The sequence below is a fragment of the Macaca mulatta genome, chromosome 8 (assembly GCF_049350105.2).
Source record: "Macaca mulatta isolate MMU2019108-1 chromosome 8, T2T-MMU8v2.0, whole genome shotgun sequence".
NCBI classification, from domain to species: Eukaryota; Metazoa; Chordata; class Mammalia; order Primates; family Cercopithecidae; genus Macaca; species Macaca mulatta.
The window spans coordinates 23,105,130-23,119,476 of NC_133413.1; the positions used below are offsets into that span (position 1 = coordinate 23,105,130).

General features: G+C 46.3%; 1 long non-coding RNA gene across 1 annotated transcript in view; it reads right to left on the reverse strand.

The window, feature by feature from the left end:
• Positions 1 to 293: 293 nt before the first annotated feature.
• LOC114680202 (uncharacterized) overlaps positions 294 to 14,347 on the reverse strand; it is a 191,018-nt gene continuing 176,964 nt past the window's right edge. Inside the window, exon 7 of the long non-coding RNA XR_013397146.1 lies at positions 294 to 1,052. This is a non-coding gene — a long non-coding RNA (uncharacterized LOC114680202). The remainder of the gene's footprint in view (positions 1,053 to 14,347) is intronic.

Genomic DNA, 14,347 nt, shown 5'->3' on the forward strand with positions numbered 1-14,347 from the left:
GATCGTATCACACAAGCTCGGTTTGGGGAAGATTTACGCTTTCCCTTTCTCCCTCCACCTCTCATATAAGGAAGATTGTCATTATTTTACAAAAGGATCATTTTTACACACTTCTCTGCACTTTGCTTGTTTCATATTTTGTAGATTTCTCCAAATGAGCAGCTTTGAAATTAATTTATTTTAATGTTTGCATAATATTTGTGATATGAATGTACTGTAATTTATTCAGCTATTCCTATTGATGGACGTTTCCTTTGAGGCAACATTGCATATCTACCCTAACTCTTTGGTGCTTTTATTTCTGTGAAATAGGTTCCCAGAAGTGGGACTGCTGGGTAGAAGGGGATATACATTCTTTTTATTTTACAAGCTATTGCCATGCCGTTTTCCAAAAAGACTGCAACTATTTACACGTCCTCCAGCAGCGTGTATGAATTCCCTCTGCCCTGTATCTCCTCCAACAACAGATATTATTGCTCTTAATGTTTGCTAGTCTGATGGGTGGAAAGTGATAACTCAATGCTGCTTTAATTTGTATTTTCTAGTGAGCTTGAGCATTTCTTGATGTGTTTATTGGTCATTTAGATTTGCTCCTCTGTGAGCTGCTTATTCATATCCTTTGCCTGTTGTTTTGTTCGGTTATCTTTTTATTAATTTTTAAGAGCTCTTTGTATATTATAGCTATGAATCTTTTATGAATGTAACTCTTTTTTTCTAAATCTATTGTTAGACTTCATCTTTATTTTTACAACCAAATTGCAGCACATTTTCTGGCTGACGAGACAGGGTAAGCATATGAGATTTGGAAGGGATAGGAGAGCAGAGGAACTCCATGCTCCAGCTAGATCCTTTCTGGGGATGCTGTCTCAGTCTGCTCAGGCTGTCATAACAGGAAACCATAGATTGAGTGTCTTAACAGGAATTTATTGTCTCATAGTGTAGAGACTGTAAGTCCGAGATCAAAGCACCAGCAGGATGAGCTTCTGGTGAGACCTCTCTTCCTGGTGAGCAGTCTTCTCATTGGGTCCTCGCCTGGCCTTCCCTCTGTGCCCCTGTGGAGAAGAGAAAGCCCTCAGGTGTCTCTTCCTTTTCTATAAGGACACTGTCCTACTGGATGAGGTCCCAAACTTATAACCTTATTTAACCTTTATTACTTCCCTAAGGGTCCTATCTTCAACTACAGTCACATGGGCAGGGGGAGGTTTAGGGCTTCAACATATGGATTTGCAGGGGGACATAATTGAGCAATTAACAGGTGGGTTCTACAGAAGTGCATAAACCCAGAGAGGAAGTGACAGTATGGTATACCTGAGCCATATTCATCCTTGCATGAGTCTCCACACTCCAGCATGATGGAAGTAGCCAGACAGTTCCCATTCCCCCAAAGAACGGCAGAGAAAGCAGAGGAGCCTCTAGGCCTGAAGGGGTCCTGGGCAGGATATCTCAGCAAATGCCTGTATTCCAATGATCCAGAACTAGGTCAGGGTAATAAATAAGCCTCACTGAACACCTATGAGGATAGATGCCTATAAGGGCAGCGTGATGCTGCCATCTGATAAAAGCAGTCATGTGTTCAACAGGGATATATTCTAAGATATGTGTCATTGTGTAAACATTGTAGAGTGTCCTTGCACAAACCTAGATGGTATAGCCTCCTCCACACCTAGGCTATATGGTAAGCCTATTGCTCCTAGGTTACAATCCTGGACAACATGTTACTTTACTGATACTGTAGGCAACTGTAACATACGCGTACCTTTAGAAAATGTACAGTAAAAATACACTATTATGGGAGCATAATATGTAACCAGGGTCATATACATAGTCTTCTATTGACCTAATCATCTCCTCATTCTACACAGGACTGTATATTTTGGTCTTCCACCTGTTTCCTGACACATAGCTCCTAAAGCCCTTGGAATCTCTGAGTGAAACATGTATTTTTCTATGCTAATGGGATAACTGATGACTGGGGCTCCAGGATAGCTTCAGGATAGAGACTGTGCCAGGGAAACCAACCTTGTGACTAGAGGGTCAGAACTTTCAGCCCCATCCCCTGACCTCCCAGGAGGGAAGAGGAGCTGAAGGCTGAGTTGATTGCCCATGGTCAATGATGTAATCAATCATGATTCTATAAGGAAACCTCCATAAAAACCCAAAAGGTTAGGGTTCAGAGAGCTTCTGCGTTGGTGAACAGGAGCACATCAGCACACCGGAAGGGTGGTGCACCCTAACTCTCTGGGGACACAAGCCCTGTGCTCAGGACCCTTCTAAACCTCACCATATGTATCTCTTCACCTGTGCTGCATTTGTATCCTTTAAAATACTCTTTCTCATCATTGACCAATAATAGCAAGTAAACTGTTTACTGGCCTTCTCAGAGCTGCCCTAGCAAATTATTGAACCCAAAAAGGAGGTCATGGGGACCTCCAATTTGTAGCCGAGTCAGACAAGTGTGAGTGACCAGGGAACCTATGTTGGCATCTGAAGTGGGGGGCAGTCCTATAGGACTGAGCCCTTAACCTGTGGGGTCTGCACTAACTCTACTTAGCATCACAATTGAGTTGTATTGAACTGCAGGACACCCAGGTGGTGTCAGATAACTGGTCAGATTGATCAGTGTGGGGGAAAAGAACCCCACACAGGCTGGGCGTGGTGACTGATGCCTGTAATCCCAGCACTTTGGGAGGCCGAGGTGGGTGGATCACCTGAGGTCAGGAGTTCGAGACCAGCCTGGCCAACCTGGTGAAACCCTCTTTCTACTAAAAATACAAAAATTAGCTGGGCATGGTGGCAGGTCCCTGTAATCTCAGCTACTCAGGAGGCTGAGGCAGAAGAATCACTTGAACCTGGGAGGCAGAGGTTGCAGTGAGCCGAGATCTCACCATTGCACCACAGCCTGGGTGACAAAGCAAGACTGTCTCAAACACACACATACACACACACACACACGGAGTAGACCTAAAAATAAGTTCAGAAAAATAAAAGCAGTCCTTTCTCTGGAGCACCTGTCGTAGCTGCTGTTGTGCTCTCCTGTGCCCAGGTTGCTGGGAGTGGCACTGGCAGAGGCCTGGCTGTCAGTTCCCATGGAGGCTGCCCAGCAGCAGAGCTGCATCACCCATGAATACACCCCTCCCCGGGGTGCCCTCAACACAGTAACAGAAAAAGGCCTGGCCATCTCAGCCCAACTCAGGACAACTCTGGAGGTCATTTCAGTTCCAGGATGTACCCTGGGGTCTGTTGAGGCAATCAGTAGGTCGCACCACACTGCCCCTTCCCCTCCACCCAACCCCACTTCCTCCCCTGCCCTTTCCCTGGTGTGGACCCCAGGCACCTCTTTAATAACCTATCAGTGTCTCAGAGCCTGCTTATCAGGGACCCCTACCTGTGACAGACCCTCTCTCACACAATACAGGCAGTGCATAACCAAGGTGAACTTGGAACGGAATGTGATTCAACAGCGTGCGAGACAAAGCAGCCCCTGCCTGGACAGTGCTGGCCCTGATGCAAGGGATACAGGTGCCCCCAGAGCACGGGCATGCGGACTCCACCTCACCAAGCAGGGCCTCCAAGGAGACACCTCCTAATCAGCATCTACCGCCCCTGAACCACCCAATCTCCTCCAGCAATGGCCTTAATAGGAAATGCAGGCCCCTGCTCCTTCTGCCAAATCTCCCTTAAAGGAACACGTGGCAAATTGCTTCCATGGGCTTATTTAACCTAACCCTCTAATCTATTCCCCATTAAGATGGTTACTTTAATTTAGTTATTTGTGTCCGACAGGCAAAGATGGAGTGGCTCTCTTGGCTTTTGGATGCTGTTCTCTGCTCCACCACACCAGTGTCCAGGGCATTTCCCATGGCAAAGCACCAACACCTGCCCATATTTGAAAGCTCATCTGTAGCCCAGCAGGAAAACAAGACTTGATATATATTTGAGGCTTAACATGTTGATTCTCAGGCTTTATAACACTGGATATTATTGGCAGCACTATGAAACAAAGAAACGGAAGCTTCTGCCCACTCCTCCAAATGTGACATTAGGAATTCAGTGTAGGGCAGTGAAGGACAAATCACGACACCTGGATTCTGCTATCTTGGTTCTTTCCGTGACCAAACAGGTATGTGACACTTCACAGTGCTTCGCCCCGCTAGGACTCAATTTCCTCATCTAAGCATGAGGAGGGTTGAACGTAAAGCCCTAATAGGTCAGGAATCTTGGGTGTTTGGGTTTTTTCTTAGATCAGTGTTTCAGATATTGAGTTATCTTCCAGAATTGACACGTTGAAGCTCCTGGCCTACTCAGGTCCCTGGAGAAAGCTGAAGGTGACCAGCTTTTGCTTTCTGCTATTGGATCAGATCCACCAGTGTAATTCCTCCCAGACTTTTACTTCCTGGAGTTTTACTTCTGAACATTCCAAAATGATAATGTTTCTTGGAAGTGAGCTCCAAATATTACATCTGGAGCTGTTCTCTCTTAACAGTCTGCCCTCAATCTAAGAAGTTTATCAGTTCTGTTGGAGAGTCCCCACCGTGCCATTAGCATTTGATGTGGATGTCACAATTTCAAACCATTTTTATCTTCAGGGAAAGCAGAGCGGGGAAAATGAGCCAGATCCCTTGGTCCCTGGCTCAGAGTTAGAAACTGATCTTATTTGTGAAGTGGGCTTAATTTCACCATTGGAACAAGCAATGCAGACGATGTTCTCTGTGTGAACTGATGACAGGCCTGCAGTCATCCCTGCTCTTCCATGCACACAGGGGAGAATGAACACACTCGTACACATGCTATGCTTCCTGCGCACATGTGCGCACACACCTACCCACCTACCAGAAAATGCTCACAGTGCAATCATGGATGCAGACTGGAAGGGGAACATTTTTTGCAGGGCCCAAACTGAGAAAAGACTCCATGGCTACCACAGACAAGGCCTAAGGAGACTTAGTATGAATCCCCCAGCCATTCCTACAATGCTATATTGTTGACAAGACATTTCCACATGCACAATATCTTTTGACCATTCACAGCTCAGGGGAACGCACTCTTCCTTCTTGGACAATCCTTTTATACACCCGCCCACCCCTCACCCCAGCTGGGCCAATTTCTCCTTCCTAGACAAATCTTCCCTGACAACCCTATCCAAATTAGGGCCCTCCCCACCATTATTTATCTTAGCACTCTGTTTGCTTTTTATAGCATTTAATTACATTTTTTTGTGTTTTTGCTTATTTACCTATTTATTATCCATCTCTCCCACTGAATTATAACCTCCTTGAAAGACAGGAATGCAGTCTGTTTTATTCATTCCAGATTACCCAGTATCCAAAACAATGTCCAGCATACAGTCAACACTTCATAAAGCCTTTTTGAATAAACCAACTTGATTTGCTCAAGAATCCTACAGTTAAAGTCATTTTCACAGATGAGGAAACAGGTTCATGGAGGTTAGGTGGCCTGCAAATTCCCAAAAACTGCTAAGTGGGAGAGCCAGGATTCGAATCTAATTTTATGCCATTTTCACAATATCAAGTTATTTGAGTCCATCTTTGAGCTATGATTTGTCCTTTAAACTCCACAATAGCTCCCAGTCTCAGGAAAAGGAAGGAAAATTTGATGTACACACATATGCATACGTGTGTATGCCCACATATGCATACATGTGTACACACACACACACACACCTTTGACTTTGCCCCACTCTCCAAGTTTGTTAGCTAGGAAGAACCAGGTAGTGAATTTGACTTTCTCATATATGCTATACTGAAAAATGTGCCTGATTTACAAATGACCGTGTAAAAGCAAGTACCATTTTCAGACCCTGAAGATGATGGGAATATATAAAGGAAATATGACAGAATGTTAGAATTAGAAGCATTTTGTAGATAGGGAAACTGAGGCACCATTGGGTGGGAATGATTTTCCCAAGGTCAACTGTAGGAGAACCAGTACTAGAACCCAGGTCTGATACTTGGTCCAATGCTCATTCCCTAAGATGAATCACAGGAACACAGCAATAAATTATGTCTTGGGCATCCTCTCATCACCAATCGTCAACAACGATGGCTTTCTTCATCTGTCTTTTCAGAGCTTGGTCCCAGAACAGTATGTGCTTGGAAAGCCCACTCCAACTGTATGAAGGTATTTCACACGTGAAGTTGGACTTCAGGTGTTTTCACAAATTACGAAATGTCTCTCTAAAGCTATTGCTTCAAACTCAGTTCTTTTTCTCCGTTCTCCCAACTGAGACCCTCACATCCATCCAGTAGACAACAGAGTAAGGCAGCTCCCAAGCATACCCAACTTTTCAATTGATTAATGTTCTTTTTAATTAAGAAAATATATTAAAAGAATGGCACAGGCACACCCACATACACACATACAAGTGCTAGGAAGAGCCTGGTCTAGAGATGCGAAGGAATCTGAATCAACTTGAGTGTCAATGCATCAAAGCATTGGAAGCTAAAAGGAGAGTTCCATAAAGAGGAAAATGATCAGAAAAAGAACTTCAGAGACTTTCCTTCAGAAGTGTAGGCAAAGGATACTACCAAGGACTGGCTCAGGTAACTGGAGACCAAAGCCACACTTACCCACGCTCAGTAAAGAGGCCTGTTTTAGGTTGGTGTATTAGTCCATTTTCATGCTGCTGATAAAAACATACCTGAGCTGGGCACGATGGCTCACACATGTAATCCCAGCACTTTGGGAGGCCAAGTGGGTGGATCATATGAGGTTGAGAGTTTGAGACCAGCCTGACCAACATGGAGAAACCCTGTGTCTACTAAAAATACAAAATTAGCCAGGTGTGGTGGTGCATGCCTGTAATCCCAGCTACTCTGGAGGCTGAGGCAGGACAATCGCTTGAACCCAGGAGGCAGAGGTTGCAGTGAGCCAAGATTGCACCATCGCACTCCAGCATGGGCAATAAGAGTGACACTCCATCTCAAAAAAATAAAAATAAAAATAAAAACATACCTGAGACTGGGCAATTTACCAAAAAAAAAAAAAAAAAAAAAAAAGGTTTTAATGGACTTATAGTTCCACGTGGCTGGGGACGCCTCACTATCATGGTGGAAGGCAAGGAGGAACAAGTCACACCTTACATGGATGGCAGCAGGCCAAGAGAGAGCTTGTACAGGGAAACTCCACCTTATAAAGCCATCAGACCTCGTGAGACTTACTCACTATCACAAGAACAGCACAGAAAAGACCTGCCTCCATGAGTCACTTACCTCCCACCAGGTCCCTCCCACAACACATGGGAATTCAAGATGAGATTTTAGTGGGGACACAGCCAAGCCATATCAGTTGTATTTGAGATCCATTCCAAGAACAGGCATGACTCAGCTTGTGAGGGATCTGCCTGAGCTACTGTGCTGTGCATGGGTGAATCCATTGCTTCTAAGAACATCACAGGCACTCACACATGCACACACGCGCATGCATGTGCACACACAGACACACACACACACTGTTCTGTGTCCCTGTTCCCTTATTCATGGTGTCACCTCTGCATGGAGCAGCCTTTCTACTTGGTGCCCTAGAGAACCTCCTGGAGGCTCAGCCCCTGTGGTCTCTTCTCTGGCGCTTCCCCTGCTTCTTCCACCTCTTCCTGGGTCCCCTCCTCTGCTCTGTGACCCTGTAATACTCTGTACCACCACCATCGCTGTATTGCACAGCATCACACCACAATTATTTGTCTGCATGACTGTGAGCCCCCCACGAGGGAGGAAACTGTTTTGTGTGTCTTTGTCTGCAGCACACAACACAGTGCCAGGCGCTTAGTAGCCACTCAGCAAGCAGTTGTTAAATGGTTAAATAAAGGAATTTCCCTGCTTGGTACAAGGTAGACATGCTGGGATTGTCCCAGAGTCTCAATCACACAACCCGACCCTGTTTTATCCTAAATCCAGATAACATTAACACAACCATCACACCACCAGAGGGGTTTCATCCCAATAAAATAAAGCTGTAGAGTCCAGTTATGTAATAAGAAGAAAAACAGATCGGGGAGAAGGACATTCTTACTGTGTTCATTTCCTAGGGTGGCTGTAACAAAGTACCACAAACAAGGTAACTTCAACAGAAATGTATCGTCTCACAGTCCTGGAGGCTGAAATCAAGGTGTTAGCAGAGCTGGTTCCTTCTGAGGGCTGTGGGAAAGGACCTGTTCCACGCTCTTGTCCTGGGTTCTGATGGTTGCTGGCAATCTTTGGGGTTCTGTGGCTTATGGATGCTTCATCCCGATCTCTGCCCTCACGTGGCATTCTCTCTGAGTCTTTTCACATAGTCTCCCCCCGGGCATGTCTGTCTCTCTGTCCCAATTTCCCATCTTTACAAGGACACCAGTCATATTGGATTAGGGCCTACCTAAAGACTTCATTTTAACTTCATGACCTCTATGAAGACCCCATTTCCAAACAAGGTCACATTCTGAGGTCATGGGAGCTAGAACTTCAATATATTTTGCAGAGGGACACAATTCACCCCCTGACAGTTTATACTCAAAACTGGCATAACAAAGGCAGGGATGACTCCAAGCATAAATATGTTCATTGGAACCAGGCACAGTGGCTCATGCCTGTAATCCCAGCACTTTCGGAGGCCAAGAGGCAGGTGGATCACTTGAGCCCAGGAGTTCGAGACCAGCCTTGGCAGCATGGTGAAACCTTGTCTCTACCAAAAATACGAAAACTAGCCAGTCTCATAACCTGGTCTCAAAATAAATAGATTAATAAAATTAACTTCTAAATAAAATTTAGAAGTTAAAAATAAAATTAAAAGGGCCAGGCACGGTGGCTCATGCCTGTAATCCCAGCACTTTGGGAGGCTGAGGCAGGTGGATCACTTGAGGTCAGGAGTTCAAGACCAGCCTTGCCAACATGACGAAACCCTGTCTGTATTAAAAATACAAAAATTAGCCAGGCATGGTGGTGCTTGACTGTAGTCCCAACTACTCAGGAGACTGAGACAAGAGAATCACTTGAACCTGGGAGACAGAGGATGTAGTGAGCCGAGATTGCATCACTGCACTCCAGCCTGGGAGACAAAGTGAGACTCTGTCTCAAAAAAAAAAAAAAAAAAAAATTTTCATTGGCCCTCCTCTACCTCATCTTCCTCATTGGTAAAATGGTGGGAGAATTTTTGCTGAACTAAATAGAGGATTTGCTGAAGTTTATTTCTGATGTTCTTTCTTCCACCATCTTTCCCCATCTGTGGATTCCTCTGCTACTAGCTCACTGTTCCCTGATTACTTACAGTGCAATCCTTCCCAGAACACTTGCACGTTAATTCAGACTCATAAAGATAGAATAGACTTCGAGATCCAAGGAAGTTTCTCCATTATGGTGGTGTTTTAGACACAGAAGTAAAGAGGCTGTGTGGGGACAGGGTATAAGAGAATCCAGAGGAACTAATCATGGAGTAGCACCTGGAACCTCAAAGGCTGCCATGTGAGGTGTGCTCAGCCTGCACAACTGTCCATGGGGTGTGTTAATAGAAACACCCAGTCCCGTTGGAGTGTCAGCTCAGAGCCTGGCCACAGGCAAGAACACTGGCCTGGGCTCTGGACCTGAAGTCGGGTCCAGCATCTTCACTGACCTGCTGTGTGTGGCTAGACCAGTCTCTTTTCTTTTCTCCTTACACTCAGTTTCCCTATCTGTGTAATGGGGGGATGGGTGGGGTGGGAGTGGGATTAGAAGGCTGGTCTCCAGCCTCTTCCCATTCACACATCCTGTGAGCATCTGCAACAACCCTTCTTGCCAAGAAAAACCATCAACACGACAGCAAACAGGGAGAGAGGACAATGAGCAGCAGCCAAGCCTTCATCTGCTCGCTCACTCTAAACAGAAATCACTTACCCTAAACGGCAATCAGTCCCCAATGGCCTCCTTTCCAAACGCCTTGTATGACAATGAGTGATTTGTAACAACATCCAATCAAGCGCACCTAACCTTCCTATAATTGCCTGTCCTTTTCAGCGTTCTTAAAAGCTTTCCAGTGGAAAAGAACAGAAGCTTCTTGTCAGAAGCAGATTATTATACAGAGGAGAGAGACCACCCCCCATTCCTTTCCTCCCTTCCAGCCCATCTCTGCACCCACCCCGGTCTGCACGACCCCCGCAGAGGAACCAGCATCTGGCTGACATCTCCACGGGCACAGCAACCACCTGCTGGTGTAAATCTCTCAGCTGTTCCATCCCCATCGAGGATCCTTCCCCAGCTAGAGGCAGGCCCAGCAGATTGCTGTCTTTCCTTCCAGGCCAGAAGAGGTAACATTAGTAGCATTTTCAGTTCACACCGAGTGTCATTATTAAAATCAGCAGAACGGAACACCAGAAAGGTCCAGGGATAGGCCCCGAGGTCACAGGGCAGGTGGGCAGGGCCACGGCTAACTCCCCTGCAGGCCTGGATCCCCGACAAGTCACACACCCACACTCCGTGCTCTGAACGAATGGAAAAATGACACTCCTCAGCTGGCCCGGGGGTGGTGCAAGTCCTGGGGGATTTCTCAGCTCCACCAACCATCCTCATCATGGCAGACAAGTGTGAGAGTCAGGAGGAAAGCACACAGCTTAGAGCCCTGGAATCAGAATCCCACCAAATCATCATCATAAGAGGGACAGAGAATGAACTGTGGAGTTGGAGGTCCCAGGAGTAAAAACAGGGGCTGAAATTTTCCCAGAGAGAAAATCACAGGGAGACTATGTGCAAAAATCAGCAGCAATGTCATCTTCATCTGGAAAATGCCAGAGAGAGATCTCACTCTCCCAGACATGCCATACTCACTCGGAATCCCTTGATTTTTCTTTGAACCTCCTGATTCATTCAACAAATGGTCTGTTGAGTCCCCCCTGGGTGAGAAGGCTGTGCTAGACACTGTAAGAGAAGTAGAGGTGCCTGTGCCAAGGGTTTGCCTGGCCCTCGGTCTGATAGGGTGTGTGAGGCTTTCTTCAGGCGACTAATGACTGACTGAAAATGATCTATGCTTACAAGAGATGCCGGGCCAGAGGCTCTCACAAGGGGAGACGGATGGCTGCAAGCTGGGAAGGGGGTGTTTCGAAGCATGGAAGTCAGGGAATGGGATGTAGGAGGCACCATAGGCACAGCCTGAGCAAAGGCATGTGGCGGGGACTGGAGGTGGGGGGAGCACAGAGAAACAGAAGGACACAGACAGCAATAAAGAAGTCAACGCCTGTCTCAACACCAAGGCCATTAAGCATCCACGGACCCTTGTTCAGACTTGTGGTCCTGCCACTGCGATGGCATGAAGGGTTCTGCCCTGAGAATGGCAAAAGGGAAAGAATGCCTCCTCTGAGTCTTTGCAAAATAGCAAATATTTTCCCCACCAGATTAGGCTTCTTTTCCAAGAATATTTTCTAATCCTGCATTCCCAACATCAGGTCCTATTCAATGGGCACTGGAGGTGAGGTAGCCCAGACCTTCCTGACTAGCCCAGGAGGGGGAGAGAATCTCTGAAACATCCCTCCTCCACACCTCCCTGCACACAGCTGTTCCCCTGGCTCCCCTGTGTCCTTCAGCCTGTGGAATGGTGCGGGAACCGCTTTCGCAGCTACTCAGCCCCAAATATCCTCTCTACCACCAGCCAAATCCTACTGTTTCTTTAAGGTCCATCTCCTTCAAGAAGTCTTCCCTGCTCACCCACCAGCCCAGCCCATCCCAGCCCACTCTCATCCCTCCCATCCTGGGCACAATCTAGATGTACAATTTGCACTGCATGTCTGGTGCTCAGTGCATTGCAAAGCTATTACCTAGTAAGAAAGCTGCTTCCTCTCCCCAGTCAGACTGCCCCTATCTGTGGTTAGGGGCCTGTATTCTACTTCCTGTGCCCTCTCTCCAGTACTTAGCACAGTGGCTTGCTTCTGCTCCGAGTTTAAGAAACATATGTGAATTAATTGACCGATGAAAGGTGCTAAAGATCGCCGGAAAGGCTGCCTTTTATCCATGGCCCTTGGGACTCAGGAGAGAATTTCACTTCCTTCATAACCTTATCTCTCATGAAAAGTTTACCATTTCAATCCAGTTCCTTTCTAAGCACAGTCCTTCCACATACTGCCTGCCTCATGCAGATGAGCGCCTTCTCTACCAATGGATGTCCATGCTCCAAACTCCTTCCAGGTGTCGGGCCCCTGGTGTCTTTAGAAGAAGGCCCCATGAGAGGATTGCTGACAGAGGCTGCAGCAGGCCCAGCATGAGCTTAGTTGCAAAGCTGTTGATACCATTTGATGTTTTCCCACCACCACCTCTTACATCCATTCTGTCTTGACCTACCTGCTACAGGTGGCCCACACTCCTGTTCTCCTATACTCTTCACTCTGTCTTACAGGGAAATGAGCTGATGAACTCATTTCCACTGATGTTCACATCTGCACCTTCTACCCTACTCCCAGTCCCTGATCAGGCTTTGAATCCCTTAAAAATAGAAGCAGTGCTTTTCTCATTTGTACATCCCTAGAACTACGCATCATTATTGGCACTAGTAGACACTCAGGAAATGAGGAAGGAAGAAAAATAAAGGAATGAGGAAGAAATGAAGAAAGAAGCAAGGAAGGAAGAAAGGAAGAGACGTAGAAGTGGGGAGGAAAGGAGAAGCAGGGAGAGAGAGAAGTGGCCCCAGGACTCACATGTTGGCCAAGCTCCAAGCAGAAGTCCATCTCTCTACATGATCCAGGGCAGAAGTTGCCCACCTGAACAAGTGTATTATAGTGCATTTTCACACTGCTGTAAAGAACTACCTGTGACTGGGTAATTTATGAAAAAAAAAAGAGAGATTTAATTAACTCACGGTTCTGCAGGCATTGCAGGAAGCATGGTTGGAAGGCCTAAAGAAATTTACAATCACCGCAGAGGCGAAAAGGAAACAAGCACGTCTTTACCATGGTGGAGCAGGAGAGAGGGAGAGCATGAAGGGGAAGCGCCACACACTTTCAAACTGCCAGATCTCACGAGAACTCACTATCACGAGAACAGCAAGAGAGAAATCTGCCCCTCATGATTCAATCACCTCCCACTAGGCCCCTCCCCTGACAGGTGCAGATTACAATTGAAAATGAGATTCGAGTGGGGACACGGAGCCAAACCATATCAAACAGGATCAGTCTCTTTCAGCTTGCTTCTCTGTTTCCTAGTTTCCTCATCTTCAAAAACGGGGATAATGGTAGCACCTACTTCAAGGAGTGGTTGTAAAGCATAAATAAATGAATGCCTGGCAAGCTCTTTGAGTATCACCTGATACATGTTAAGCTATCAAGCCCCACAGGCCCCCGCCTGTTACCAGATGCAACCTTCTTCCCTTTCTTTGTAGACTCTTCCTCCAGGTGAAGCTCAGAAGGAGCAGGTATACATCTTCCCTACTTGTTAAACTGTCTCCTATTGTGTGTACTTGGCTGCATGATTTATCGGGCATAGCTGTGCATGTGTTTTGTGGCTCCTGTCTTAATGACTTCACCAGTAACTGATTGCAAACACAGAAACACAAGAATGCCTGATTTATACCTCTTTGTTTGAAATCAAAGAAGTATTCTGGCTGAGCAAAGTTTTCAGATCACTGAAGCTTATAATTCTAAGCATAGTCTCCTATTGCTCTGACCACTGTTGGTAACTCCATCATTACTATGAGTCCCATTGGTGGCAGCTATGGTGTAGTGGAAATGGCACTGGACCCAAAGCCAAAAGACTTGTGGTGAGTCCCTCTGCATCTTAGCATTTGTACATCCTTAAATCTCTCTAGACCTCACTTTCATTTATAAAACCATGGCGTGCCCATCAACCTCACACTTGTTGATGAATTCGAGGGTGTAATGCCCGCGACCGGGCTTCAGAAACTCTGAAGTACTTAGTACATGTTGAGTGTCAACTTAGAGATGTCCTCAGCGATTGTTGAGCCTATTTGCCCCGATACAAAATAAACCCCGCCCTGCTTTGCTAAGAAGTACGCATCTCCTAACTTTTCCATTGCTGTTCGTTTTTCCAGTAGTTCCACTCCTAACCCTGTTGTCCTGACAGCTGGCTCTTGGCATCTATCACCACTGCTTCTAGTCTGTTATACCTTATTCACCTACACAACTAAGGAAATGAGTGCCTAACTCAATAAACAGTAACCATGATGCTTTCCCCACAAAGGCAGAGAAATCGGGCACTCCTAGAGCTAAGCTGGGTCCTGGAAAACATCTAGTTCCGTTCTTTTTTTTTTTTTTTTTTTTTTTTTTGGGAGACGGAGTCTCGATCACTCTGTCACCCAGGCTGGTGTGCAGTGGCATGATCTTGGCTCACTGCAACCTCCGCCTCCTGGGTTCAAACTATTCTCCTGCCTCAGCCTCCTAAGTAGCTGG